The following is a 14,536-nucleotide window of genomic DNA, read 5'->3' on the forward strand; positions in this document are numbered from 1 at the left end:
TTGTGTTAGTTTCAGGTGTATAGCTAAGTGATTTGTTACATATAATCCATTCCTTTTCAGATTCTTTTCCCATATAGTTATTATAGAATATAATGTTATTATAGAATACCGAGTAGAATTTCCTGTGCAATATAGTAGGCTCTTGTTGATTATCTATTTTATATAGTTAGTATATGTTAGTCTAAATTTTCTGATTTATCCCTCCTCCTTCATGCTTCCTGTTTGCTAACCATAAGCTTGTTTTCAAAGTCTGTGAGTCTGTTTAATTTTGTAAATAAGTTCATTTGAATCATTTCTTTAAGATTCCATATATAAGTGATAATATGATATTTGTATTTTTTTTTTGTATGACTTCACTCATTTTGATAATCTCTAGGTCCATCCATTTGTTACAATGGCATTATTTCAATCTTTTTTGAAAATGAATAATATTCAATAATATTGAGTAATATTCCACATATATATACATAAACATATGTATATACACACACACACACTCTACATCTTCTTTACCCATTTCTCTGATGAAAGACATTTAATTTGGTTCAATGTCTTGGCTATTGTGAATATTGCTTTAATGAACTTTGTGGTGCATGTATCTTTTCAGATAGGGTTTTCTCTGGATATATGCCAAAGACTGAGACTGCTAGATCATATGGAAGTTCTATTTTTAGCTTTTTTTTTTTTTAAAAAGAACATTTATACTATTTTCCACAGTGGTTGTAACAATTTACATTCCCACCAGCAGTGTGGAAGAGTTCCCTTTTCTCCACAAGTTCTCCAGCATTTATTACTTGTAGACTTTTTGATGATGTGAGGTGATCTTTTTGGATCAGTGTGAGATGCTATCTTTTTGGATCTACCTTCTAGATTAATGAAAATAAAACAAAATAAGCAAATGGGACCTAGTTAAACTCAAACAAAGGCAGCCCCAGAGCCCACAGACAAAATGAAAATACAACCCACAAAATGGGAGAAACTGTTTGCAAACAAAGCAACTGACAAGGGATTAACCTCCAAAATACACAGATATTTCATACAGCTCTATATCAAAAAGCAAGAAATCCAGTCAAAAAATGGGTGGAAGGCTTAAATAGACATTTCTCCAAAGGGGACACAGATGGCCAAAAATCACATGAAAAGATGCTCTACATAACTCATTATTAGAGAAAAGCAAATCAAAACTATAATGAGAAGTCTCCTGTGAGAGTGCTTAATTTTAGCCTGAACCAAATTTAATGAATAATGAAAAGTTTATTCATCTCAATGACCAAGATCACACATTGTATATTGCTGAATAACAAAGTGAAATAGAAATTTCTTATATTCAGCACTTAAAAAAACTTACTTATTCAATAATTACTGTAAATTATTTTCTTCTTAAAATGCTCTCTATTATCCTAGAAATACAGATATATATGACTCATAGTCTGTTTCCTCAAGGAGAAAATATTGAAAAATAGAAAGTCAAAACAGTTTGATTCCTGTTACAAATATGATGCATCAGAGATGCAATTTTCTTTTTTCTAAAGATGAATAAAATAATCACACCTGATTTATACATTTCATAGTTGTCCTATTTTATTTATTTTGTGCTGTGAAGAATAAATTTAATGAACATATGAAGAATTCACAAAATATGTGCTATACAATTGAGTTACTAATTATGTTGATGTGTAGTTAAGGGAAAATCACAGGTCAATACAAACAAAGATGAGGAGATGTATTAAATAGAAAGAAAAACATGCTGTGGAAGTTCAAGGAGGATGAGATTAAATAAGATGTAGAATTATCAAAGAACACATAAACTCATTAACATTTACCATGTTCATATATTGAGCTTGGCATTGAAGACATGGGTAAAATGTCAATTGTTACCTGACAATTATACATATATCTAATTAATCAAAAGTATTGTAAGGGTTTTTATATTCTATCTTCCCTCCCTCTCTTCAGAGTAGAAGGAAGGGAGCATGTTCTTTACTTTTAACATTTAAAGACCTAACTCTCTTCTCCAAGAATTGCTAATAGCTTTGAACTTCTCTTACAATCATAAGCCATCAGCCAAATGTAGTCCACAAGTTCCTAAGCAGACAAATATCAACCTTCACTCATTAGATATTTATATACAATATTATATGTGTAATTTATTGTGTTAGACTCTGACTCTATTAACTACTGAGCAGTGATTTCAGGGTTCAGAATCTAATCCAACTCTGAGTCACCTTATGCACATGAATTTCCTTTATTTGGACATGAATCATAGAAGTTTCTGTCTTTTTTAAGTTATCAGACAAGGAAATCCTTTTAAAAATAAGCCAGAAAAAGTCATAATAAATAATTGAAATTTGTTGCTCAACAAAGAAGAAAAAAGTTAATGAAAATACACCATGTCCATACACAGTTATTTTGCTAAACTAAATAAACCAATAAATAACCAATAAATTAGTGCAGCCACTACAGAGAACAGTATAGAGGTTCTTTAAAGAAACTAAAATTAGAGTTACTATATGATCGTGCAAGCCCTCTCCTGAGGATATATCCAGAGGAAAAGTTAATTTGAAAAGATTCATGCACTAATTACATTAGCCAAGACATAGAAGCAGCTTAAATTTCCATCAACAGAGTAAAGGTAAAAGAGTCAGATATGAGTGAGGTGACTTAGCACAACACAGCATGTACATATATGCAATGGAATTATTAAGCCATAAAAAAAGTGAAATAATACCATTTGTGTCATCATGGATGGACAGAGATTATCATATTAAGTGAAGTAAGTCAGACAGAAATGACAAACATAACACGACTTATATGTGGACTCTAGAAAGTGACACAAATTAACTTATTTACAAAAAAATAAAATTCACGAACTTAGAAAACAAGCTTATGATTACCAAAAGGGATAGCAGGAGTGGGGAAGAGAGATAATTTGAGTCTGGGATTAACATACACCCATGGGCTTCCTTTCTGGCTCAGCTGGTAAAGAATGTACCTGCAGTGCGGGAGACCTGGATTCAATCCCTGGCTTGGGAAGATCCCCTGGAGAAGGGAAAGGCTACCTATTGGCCTGAAGAATTCCATAGATGATATAGTCCATGGGATTGCAAAGAGTCGGACACAACTGAGTGACTTTGACTTTCACGATTATATGTAAAATTGCAAAGAATAGCAACCTACTCTATAGCATAGGGAGTTATACTCAACACCTTATAATAACCTATGATGGAAAAGAATCTGAATAACATGTGTTTATATAAATATACATATATATATATAACTGAATCACTTTGCTGTACACTTGAAACTAGCATTGTAAATTAATTATATGTCCATTAAAAAAAAGAACCAATTTATAATTTTAACATTAACTATTTATCTTATTCACAGAAAAAAATCTCAACTAATAATCGAAAATATAACATTTGTTTGTTGTTTCTTTTAGATTTCAGATGTCCAAACAATGAAGATCAGCCAAACAGTCCCGGAAGAGTTCATTCTTATTGGCTTTTCTGTTTACCCACATGCACAGACATTCCTCTTTGCGGTTTTCTTTTGCCTCTACCTTCTCACCCTCACAGGTAATCTGGCCATCATGGGTCTTACTTGGCTGGACAGACTTCTCCACACACCCATGTACCTCTTCTTTACTGCACTCTCTTTCTCTGAGACCTGCTACACCCTGACCATCATCCCCAAGATGTTGACAGATCTCCTCGTCAAGTACAGAAGCATTTCAGTCATAGGTTGTGGCTTGCAAATGAGTGCCTTCTTGGGACTTGATGGCACTAATTGTTTCATTCTCACTTTGATGGGATATGATCACTTCCTGGCCGTCTGCAGCCCTCTCAGATATCTTTTGCTTATGACCAACATGGCATGTGGGAAACTTGTGGTCTCTGCTTAGGCTGCTGGCTTTATTTCTGTGACAGAGATTGCATTGATATTCAGAGGCCCTTTCTGCAGTCCCAACCTTGTCAAACACTTCTTCTGTCACATGAGGGCTGTTGTGAGGCTGTCCTGTCTAGACAGCGAACTCACAGAATTCATTATAGCAGCAATCTCAGTGTCAGGCTTGATAGGCACCTTCCTGCTTATCATACTCATTTATGTGTTCATTATCACTACTGTTCTTAGGATCCCTTCAGCTGAGAGCAAGCAGAAGTCCTTTTCTACCTGTGCCTCCCACCTCACAGTGGTCATCATTCACTTTGGTTTTGCATCTATTGTTTATCTGAAGCCAGAAGTATCAGGGGGAGATGACACACTCATAGCAATCCCCTACACTGTCATTACTCCTTTCTTCAGCCCTCTCATTTTCAGCCTCAGGAATAAGGACATGAAGAATGCTTTCAGAAAGGCACTCGGAAAAACAAATTCCTTGAATAAATAATCTTGGTTTATTGCTGCATGACTGAATATTCCTAGATGTCAGTAAGGGATTTACCCTATGATATCTGAGAAGCCTGTACCATTTGCCTTTTTCCGGGGGTTGGCATATGGAGATCAAGTGACTGAGTCTAGGACCCAAGCATTTACTTATTTTGTTAAGGAAGTTGTCTATCTCTTTTCATTCTGCATCTTCTACATCTACTGTACTCAACTCTACTTTTACTAGCACTGTCAGTTCTCTACTTCTTCTTCAGTATCAGTCTCTGAAGATACTCGGCTTCTACCAATCAAACTGTGGGTTTATTGTACATTTGATGAAGTGGGATAAGAAAGACTGTGGAAGGGGGAAAAAAAAAAAAAACACCATGAGTGACCACTATATTCAGAAATGTTTAAAGATATCTAGAAATGTAAAGGTTGAATAATTTATATAGGTAATGTTGTGAGGCACTGAATTGTGTCTCCCAGGAGATAAACCACTTTATAGGAGGTTCACTATGTAGTAACCATCATCTCTTTATTTGTGCATATCTGAATTGACAACTATATTTGTTAAGTACCGTATCATACTGATCATTAAACATTTTTAATAACACTGTTTATGATGGTATTCCTTAATGATTTTCAGATGCTAGCTTCTGAATTCACAGGATGTGTTGGAACGTTGATTCAAATAAGTCAACAGGTCAGTAGTGCCTACTTGGTTCATAACTGGGGGAATCTATGTTGACAGCTGGAAATAACCTCCATTTTCTTTAAGATGAAGGCACTAAACAGCAAATGTTTGAAAAACTCTCATGGTATTGATAAGTGTGACATTAAAAAGTTTTTTGGAATAATTTTTACAGACATCTTATATGTAATAAAGGAAACTAGATAAACACAGCATCAAATCTTTATATTACTTAAAAGAAAGTAAGAAATACTGTGGAGGTTATATATCACAGAAAATTATCAAGTGGTCTTATGGAAACTTCCAGCATACAAGCCTGGGGCCATTGCTGAATCTTTTTTCAGTTCTGCTACTAACCAAATTCATGTCCTCTCATGAAAGTTATAACCACTGTTCTTGTGGTTTGTAAATATAAAATGTATACAAACTCTGGAGTAATTTCCAACCTAGATTATTTATGGGGATCATGTAAAGATAGGTAAGATGAAAATGATTATGTACTTGCAATGATTAGGTTAATTCTTGCCATGACTCTACTTTCTTCCCTGGGACCATTTTTGTAACACATGTGCAGGCAGAATATTTACCCATCCTTCATCTGTGATCACTGCTTCAGTGATGAAAGTGTTCCATCCCTGAGAACTGCTTAGTCAATCCAGAGAAGTTATATATCTTGCACATAAATACTAACAATCTGCTCACTCATAGTGAGTATAGAAGATAAAATGTTAAGTGTAGACTCAAGTTCCTGACTTGAATTTGGACCAGTTAACCTGTATACATCTGACATGGTGACGATGGCAGGGATTGTTAGGTGCTACTTAATATAGATTGTGAAGATAGAAAAAAACAATTTGAGTAAATTAGTAGAATATCAGTTCAGTTCAGTCACTCAGTCGTGTCCAACTCTTTGCGATCCCATGAATCAGAGCATGCCAGGCCTCCCTGTCCATCACCATCTCCCGGAGTTCACTCAGACTCACGTCCATTGAGTCAGTGATGCCATCCAGCCATCTCATCCTCTGTCGTCCCCTTCTACTCCTGCCCCCAATCCCTCCCAGCATCAGAGTCTTTTCCAATGAGTCAACTCTTCACATGAGGTGGCCAAAGTATTGGAGTTTCAGCTTTAGCATCAGTCCTTCCAAAGAAATTCCAGGGCTGATCTCCTTTAGAATGGACTGGTTGGATCTCTTTGCAGTCCAAGGGATTCTCAAGAGTCTTCTCCAACACAACAGTTCAAAAGCATCAATTCTTCAGCACTCAGCTTTCTTCACAGTCCAACTCTCACATCCATACACGACCACTGGAAAAACCATAGCCTTGACTAGATGGAACTTTGTAGGTAAAGTAACGTCTCTGCTTTTCAATATGCTTCCAAGGAGTAAGCGTCTATTAATTTCATGGCTGCAGTCACCATCTGCAGTGATTTTGGAGCCCAAAAAAATAAAGTCTGTTACTGTTTCCACTGTTTCCCCATCTATTTCCCATGACGTAATGGGACCAGATGCCATAATCTTCGTTTTCTGGATGTTGAGCTTTAAGCCAACTTTTTCACTCTCTACTTTCACTTTCATCAAGAGGCTTTTTAGTTCCTCTTCATTTTCTGCCATAAGGGTGGTGTCATCTGCATATCTGAGGTTTTTTATATTTCTCCCAGCAATCTTGGTTCCAGCTTATGTTTCTTCCAGCCCAGCATTTCTCATGATGTACTCTGCATAGAAGTTAAATAAACAGGGTGACAATATATAGCCTTGACGTACTCCTTTTCCTATTTGGAACCAGTCTGTTGTTCCATGTCCAGTTCTAACTTTGCTTCCTGACCTGCATATAGGTTTCTGAAGAGGCAGGTCAGGTGGTCTGGTATTCCCATCTCTTGCAGAATTTTGCACAGTTTATTGTGATCCACACAGTCAAAGGTTTTGGCATAGTCAATAAAGCAGAAATAGATGTCTTCCTGGAACTCTCTTGCTTTTCCCATGATCCAGCAGATGTTGGCAATTTGATCTCTTTTTCCTCTACTTTTCTAAAACCAGCTTGAACATCTGGAAGATGAAATATAATCTAGAAATACCTATATGGTTAGAAGTCAAGAAACACACTTCTAAATAAACAATTAATCAAAATAAAAAATCCTGTGGCCAATAGAAAAGAAGATTTGAACTGTAAGAATTAAAAATACTACAGGACAAACTTTTTGTATATATCTTTTCAGTGTTTGGATGAACTATGTAGTGTTCAAAATACATATTAGAAAAGTATATAGAAAGCAAATTTGGAAAATAAACATTTGTGTCAATAATTTAGTAAAGGAACAGCTAAACAGAAAGATTGTGAAGAAAAAATAAATATAAGAGCAGAGATTAAATATATATTAGCTTGTGATTGTTACTGTCTAATCATTAACCCGTGTCCGACTTTTGTAACCCTATGAACTGTAGCCCACTAGATGCCTCTGTACGTGGGATTTCCCAGGCAAGACTACTGAAGTGGGTTGCCATTTCATTTTCTAGGGTATCTTCCTGACCCAGGGATCTAACCCATGTCTCCTGAACTTTAGGCAGATTCTTTACTGCTGAGCCATCAGGGAAGCCACCAGTGATTCAAAAAAGTCAGAGGTTGGAGTATTGAAAGTATTGGTAAATTATCTTGTACTTTATGAGATTGAATAGGGAATAAAGACAGATGACACAAATAAACGACTATGGGAATGGAAATGGAGTTGTTTCTCAGGTCACAGAGACATTAAAGATGAGTGAATACTGTGAATGATTTCATGAATATAGATATGAGGATTTACATAAAATTGGAAAATTCTATAAGTTACAACATAAGATACATGCTAAAACAAACACAAAAGTGAAACATTTAATTGTCAAGAAATTTAATTTTAATTATATTTCACATTGCAAAGTCTGAGTCCTTTAGTTTCAATTTTTTTCTAAATTATTTTACTAATAAAATTTTTAATGGGAAGAAGCTAGACATTTATTCCTGTCAATGAGAAATATAGTATGGAACCAATGAAGGAATAAAATAGGAGATCAGTGGCTTCTGTTTTCCAAAATGGGAAAGATGTTCATTTTTTCCCCTCTATGTGTAATGAAAACTTCAAGGAACAAATACAATTCGTTCTCGCAGGAAATGCACATTCTTCTTGTGGCGAGAAAGACAATTAGTAACAGTTGGACTGTGAAGAAAGCTGAGCGTGGAAGAATTGATGCTTCTGAACTGTGGTGCTGTAGAAGACTCTTGAGAATCCCTTGGAATGCAAGGAAATCCAACCAGTCCATCCTAAAGGAGATCAGCCCTGGGTGTTCACTGGAAGGACTGATGCTAAAGCTGAAACTCCAATAGTTTGGCCACCTCATGTGAAGAGTTGACTCATTGGAAAAGACCCTGGTGCTGGGAGGGATTGGGGGCAGGAGGAGAAGGGAACAAGAGAGGATGAGATGGCTGGATGGCATCACTGACTCAATGGATGTGAGTCTGAGTGAACTCTGAGAGTTGGTGATGGACAGGGAGGCCTGGCATGCTGTGATTCATGGGATCGCAAAGAGTCGGACACGACCGAGTGACTGAACTGAAGGTTTTCGTAGATCTATGGGCAAATTCTTGTGGCTCAGATGGTAAAGCGTCTGCCTGCAATGCGAGAGACCTGGGTTTGATCCCTGGGTTGGGAAGATCTCCTGGAGAAGGAAATGGCAACCCATTCCAGTACTCTTGCCTGGAAAATCCCATGGACAGAGGAGCCTGGTAGGCTAAAGTCCATGGGGTTGCAAAGAGTCGGACACGACTGAGTGACTTCACTTTCTTTCACATGGGCAAAGTCAGAAGACAATAGACACATAAAACATTGCTGAAAGTTTCAGTCATATTGTTATTCAGTGTCCCCAGATAAGGCTGCTCTTCCTGTGTTCTCAGCCTCATCTAAGGAGCTCTGTAAACAGGGGAAGGAGACAGCCAGGAGAAGTCCTCCCTAGGTCAGAACAAACTTCAAACACTGATTTCAGAAATTATCCCTTCAAAGGAGCCTGCACTTTGTTTTATACACCTGTAGAACAATTAATATTCTAGGGCAGGTTTGAAAACACTAGAGCAACTGTCAGGCTAATAATTGCATGTGGTCAGAAAAAGGACATTCAAAGTAAGGCCTATTAAATGACTGCCATTCCAGGGTTAATTGTGGGCATAACCATGACTGTGCTCATGATGAGCAGTATCAAGAGACCTAACACTCTAATATAGTAAGGGAGGATAGAGTTCACTAAATTATTTGATCCAATCACTAACCAAACATAAAAGCAAACAACAAACAAAAAAAGGTCCCCAGTGTGTGTGTGTGTGTGTGTGTGTGTGTGTCTGTGTGTGTGTGTCTGTGTGTGTCTGTGTGTGTGTGTGTCTGTGTGTGAATGGGAAGGACCAATAACCAGAAGTTTCTACACTATATCATCTAAAATATCTAATTTCAACAGAAACAAAGATGAGGCATGCAAAGAAACATGGTTCAGTTCAGTTCAGTTGCTCAGCCATGTCTGACACTTTGTGACACCATGGACAGCAACAGGCCAGGCTTCCCTGTCCATCACCAGAAACATGGAGATATTACCAACTACCAGAAAAAAATATTAGGCAACAGAAGCTGCCTTGTGAGTGTGACTAGATTCTGTGTTTTAAAGACAAAAACTTTACTTAAAAAACTAAAAACAGAGTTACCATATAATCCAGCAATCCCACACCTGGGCATATATCCAGAGAAAAACTCTCATTTGAGAAGATATATACACATACCCCAGTGTTCTTTGCAGCAGTATTTACAAAACCAGGGTGTGGAAACAATCTAAATGCTCACTGACAGTTAAATGCATAAAAAAGCGGAGGAGAATCCTCAGCCATTAAAAAGAATGAAATAATGCCATTTGCAGCAATATGGATGGACCTAGAGATTATGATCTTAAGGGAAGTAAATCAGGTTGCATTCCAGTCCCCTATAATGAAAAGGACATCTTTTTTGGGTGTTAGTTCTAAAAGGTCTTGTAGGTCTTCATAAAACGGTTCAACTTCAGTTTCTTCAGCATTACTGGTTGGGACATAGACTTGGATAACTGTGATACTGAATGGTTTGCCTTGGAGACGAACAGAGAACATTCTGTCATTTTTGGGATTGTATTCGGACTCTTTTGTTGACCATTATGTCTACTCCACTTCTTCTGAGGGATTCCTGCCTGCAGTAGTAGATATAATGGTCCTCTGAGTTAAATTCACCCATTCCAGTCCATTTCACTTATCCTAGAATGTCGATGTTCACCCTTGCCATCTCTTGTTTGACCATTTCCAATTTGCCTTGATTCATAGACCTGACATTCCAGATTCCTATGCAATATTGCTCTTTACAGCATCAGACCTTGCTTCTATCACCAGTCACATCCAGAGCTGGGTACTGTTTTTGCTTTGGCGCCATCCCTTCATTATTTCTTGAGTTATTTCTCCACTGATCTCCAGTAGCATATTGGGCACCTAATGACCTTGGGAGTTCCTCTTTTGGTATCCTATCATTTATTGTGTGAATCACAATAAACTGTGGAAAATTCTGAAAGAGATGGGAATACCAAATCACCTAACCTGCCTCTTGAGAAATCTGTATGCAGGCCAGGAAGCAACAGTTAGAACTGGACATGGAACAACAGACTGGTTCCAAATAGGAAAAGGAGTACGTCAAGGCTGTATATGGTCACTCTGCTTGTTTAACTTATATGCAGAGTACATCATGACAAACGCTGGGCTGGAAGAAACACAAGCTGGAATCAAGATTGCCGGGAGAAATATCAATAACCTCAGATACACAGATGACACTACCCTTATGGCAGAAAGTGAAGAGGAACTAAAAAGCCTCTTGATGAAAGTGAAAGAGGAGAGTGAATAAGTTGGCTTAAAGCTCAACATTCAGAAAACGAAGATCATGGCATCCGGTCCCATCACTCCATGGGAAATAGATGGGGAAACAGTAGAAACAGTGTCAGACTTTAATTTTTTGGGCTCCCAAATCACTGCAGATGGTGATTGCAGCCATGAAATTAAAAGACGCTTACTCCTTGGAAGAAAAGTTATGACCAACCTAGATAGCCTATTCAAAAGCAGAGACATTACTTTGCTGACTAAGATCCGTCTGGTCAAGGCTATGGTTTTTCCAGTGGTCGTGTATGGATGTGAGAGTTGGACTGTGAAGAAGGCTGAGCACTGAAGAATTGATGCTTTTGAACATGGTGTTGGAGAAGACTCTTGAGAGTCCCTTGGACTGCAAGGAGATCCAACCAGTCCATTCTGCAGGAGATCAACCCTGGGATTTCTTTGGAAGGAATGATGCTAAAGCTGAAGCTCCAGTACTTTGACCACCTCATGCGAAGAGCTGACTCATTGGAAAAGACTCTGATGCTGGGAGGGATTTGGGGCAGGAGGAGAAGGGGACAACAGAGGAGGAGATGGCTGGATGGCATCACTGACTCAATGGGCGTGAGTCTGAGTGAACTCCGGGAGTTGGTGATGGACAGGGAGGCCTGGCGTGCTGCAAATCATGGGGTCGCAAAGAGTCGGACACGACTGAGCGACTGAACTGAACTGAAATCAGATTGAATAAGACAAGTATCATATATCACTTAAATGTGGAATCCAAAATGTAATTCAAATGATCTTTTTTACAAAACAAAAACAGGTTCACCGAGACAAAGAAAACAAACTAACAAAATTATGGTTACCAAGGGGAATGGGGGAAAGATAAATTAGGAGTTTGGGATTAATAGATATAAACTACTATATATAAAATGATAACAAGTTCCTACTGTATAACACTGGGAACTATATTCAACATCTTGCAATACCCCTTGGTTGTAAATTATATGCATATATATATATATATATATATATATATATATATATACACACACACATATATCTGAATAACTTTATACAAGGATCTAACATATCATTGTAAATCAACTATATTTTAACAAAAAAGACGAAAATTCAAAGTAGCCATTAAAAATATTTTCAGATACCTAAAATTAATGATTAAAGAAATAAAGGAAGCCATCATGAAATGATAAATACAGAATATGAAGAAAGATACATTTTTAAAAAGAACTAAATGAAATGCTGGACTTGAAAATTACAATAGCTGAAATTTTTTAAAAGTCAGCTTTGGACTCAGCAATGATAACCGTAACTTGAAGATGGCAGAACCTATTCTCCCACCTGTGACTTGTATAACCTTGTGAAGTTTAACTGTCTTGCTAGCCCCACTAATCATGAACTGCTTGTCATTGCACTTTTATGAGAGAGCAGTATACTGTTTCATTTCAGCCACTTTAATTTTGGTGTCTTGGTAGTAAAGTTGTAGCTACATTGTATTGTTAAGATAATTAAATAATGTATTTATAAACTTTTTCATAATGTGTCCAGTAATTATAAGTGTTCAGTAAAAGATAATTAGAAATACTTTTCTCCATCCCCAGGGAGAAGTACATAAGTATTCCTTTCTCTTTCTCTATCTCTCTCTTTCATTTCTCATCTCCCTTCCCTTTCTGAAACCATCTAGTTTTTCCTCCTCAAGAACACTGTACACTTTTGATTCTTTTCTTGGCCAGCATTTGGTCTTTTCTTTCTTTGGTCCACCAATGGCTATTTCTCAAGTTTTCCTGTTCATGTTCTGCCATTTTGGCAGATTATGTTTCCCAGGTGAAATCTATCAAATCTGCACTCATAATATTCATCAGTTTTTATGACTACAAGGTTCATCATCTGAAGACAGACATAAGACCCAGGCCAACACTTCTATATTTCTGTTGCATATATCTGCCGCTTCTTTGAGCTTAATATGTCGAGTGATCTTGTTATTGATTTTCTCATGATAAACAACCTTCTACATTTTCTAATATTTAGCATCTCCTCACAACTTTAGGCTAAAAATGAAAACAGAACTGCAGTTCTCCTACTCCTTAGAGTATCATCTAAATTTTTAAGGTACAGTTGCTTGTAATCCTATTATTTTCTTGCAGAGAGAATACTTCTTCTCCATGGCATCTTCTCTTACCTTTGATCCAGTTCCTCTATCTTGTCTATTCAGTGTTTGGGTCTTCAGCTCACTACAGTGCAATCCCCTTTTCATCTATACTATCTTCTCTCCTCCATCAAAATATTAATCCTTGTAAGAAGAAACTATTACTCATACTTTTCTGATTGCACCCACTTTAAATACATTGAGCCTTTCTTAAATGCTCAGGGTTGACTGGAAAAAAAAAAAAAATACACAACCCAAAAACTGAGAATATGCTTTATTTGGTGAACTTCCTGAGGATAATAGCCAGGTTTACAGCTTTTCAGATAGTTTTTAGATACTGTTCTGAAGAGGTAAGGGAGGAGCCAGTATATGTAGAAGCTTTACTGGAACAAAAAAAAAAAAAAAAATGTAGCTGGAAAAATCAAGAGATACTGCTAATCACAAAGAAATCCCAGACATCTGATATCAATTTTAATGTCTTTCTGTAAATGGGAAGATGTAAGAGCCTGAGATCAATGAAATTATTCCTTTGGTATTCATCTTAACTATCAAGGGCCAGTATCCTAAATTTCTTCATTTTGAATTCCCCTCAGGGTGCACCATTTGTGGGGTGAGATTCAGTGGTTCATGACTTGATGATCTGAAGGCAAAAAACATTTCTTATTTAGCAAAAAAAAGGCAGACAATGTTTTTTATTCACACCAGGAATGGACTCTGTGACTAGAGGCACAAAGTGTGTTTATGGTGAGGGGAAGAGCAAATTGAATGAGTATTAGGGATGCAGTTTATTCCACTCTTCAGCAAAACAAAACTAAGGGAGTAGCAGAAAGCCTTGGTTATGAGCAGAATATAGACTCTGCAAGTTTTAAATCCCCAGAGACTCCCAGAAGACAAGTCACATATTATACAAACCCCTGTAACTAATGAGAGCAAATTACAAAGTTAAGTGAGAAAGTTCTTTTCCTCTCTCTGATGAAGAAGAGAGAAATCCCTGAGGGTCTCTTAACCAGAAACAACCCTCTAGAGCTGAGGAACTTCAAACAGGTGATTAGCAGATAACATCTTTAAAGTGTTAGGAAGAAAAGCTCTAAGCCATTATAATTCAGTGAGTGTTGAGTACTGATCACAGCTCATGTGGCCTAACTTCACAGCTCGTGTCAGAAACTCTGGAACCATAGAAAGCTGAGGGGCATAGTCAGGGCCTCTTTCTTTACTTGCCAGGTGGGGAGATTTGAAACTGGAATGTACAGGAACTTTCCCAGTGTCACTAAACTAGCAATGATGAAGTAAAAAATCTGGAGTCTTTGACCAATGATGTCCATAGTAAGTTGATCTTTATCTTTTTTGAGTTATGAACAAAGCATTTTTCCAACAATGTCAAGATTATAATATAAGAATATAACTGATACTGAATTGGCTTTGGA

General features: G+C 37.1%; 1 pseudogene; it reads left to right on the forward strand.

Moving 5' to 3' along the window:
• Positions 1 to 3,409: 3,409 nt before the first annotated feature.
• LOC138074427 (olfactory receptor 10X1-like) lies at positions 3,410 to 4,390 on the forward strand (annotated as a pseudogene).
• Positions 4,391 to 14,536: the final 10,146 nt, after the last annotated feature.

This window comes from Capricornis sumatraensis, chromosome 2 (assembly GCF_032405125.1).
Source record: "Capricornis sumatraensis isolate serow.1 chromosome 2, serow.2, whole genome shotgun sequence".
Lineage (NCBI taxonomy): Eukaryota > Metazoa > Chordata > Mammalia > Artiodactyla > Bovidae > Capricornis > Capricornis sumatraensis.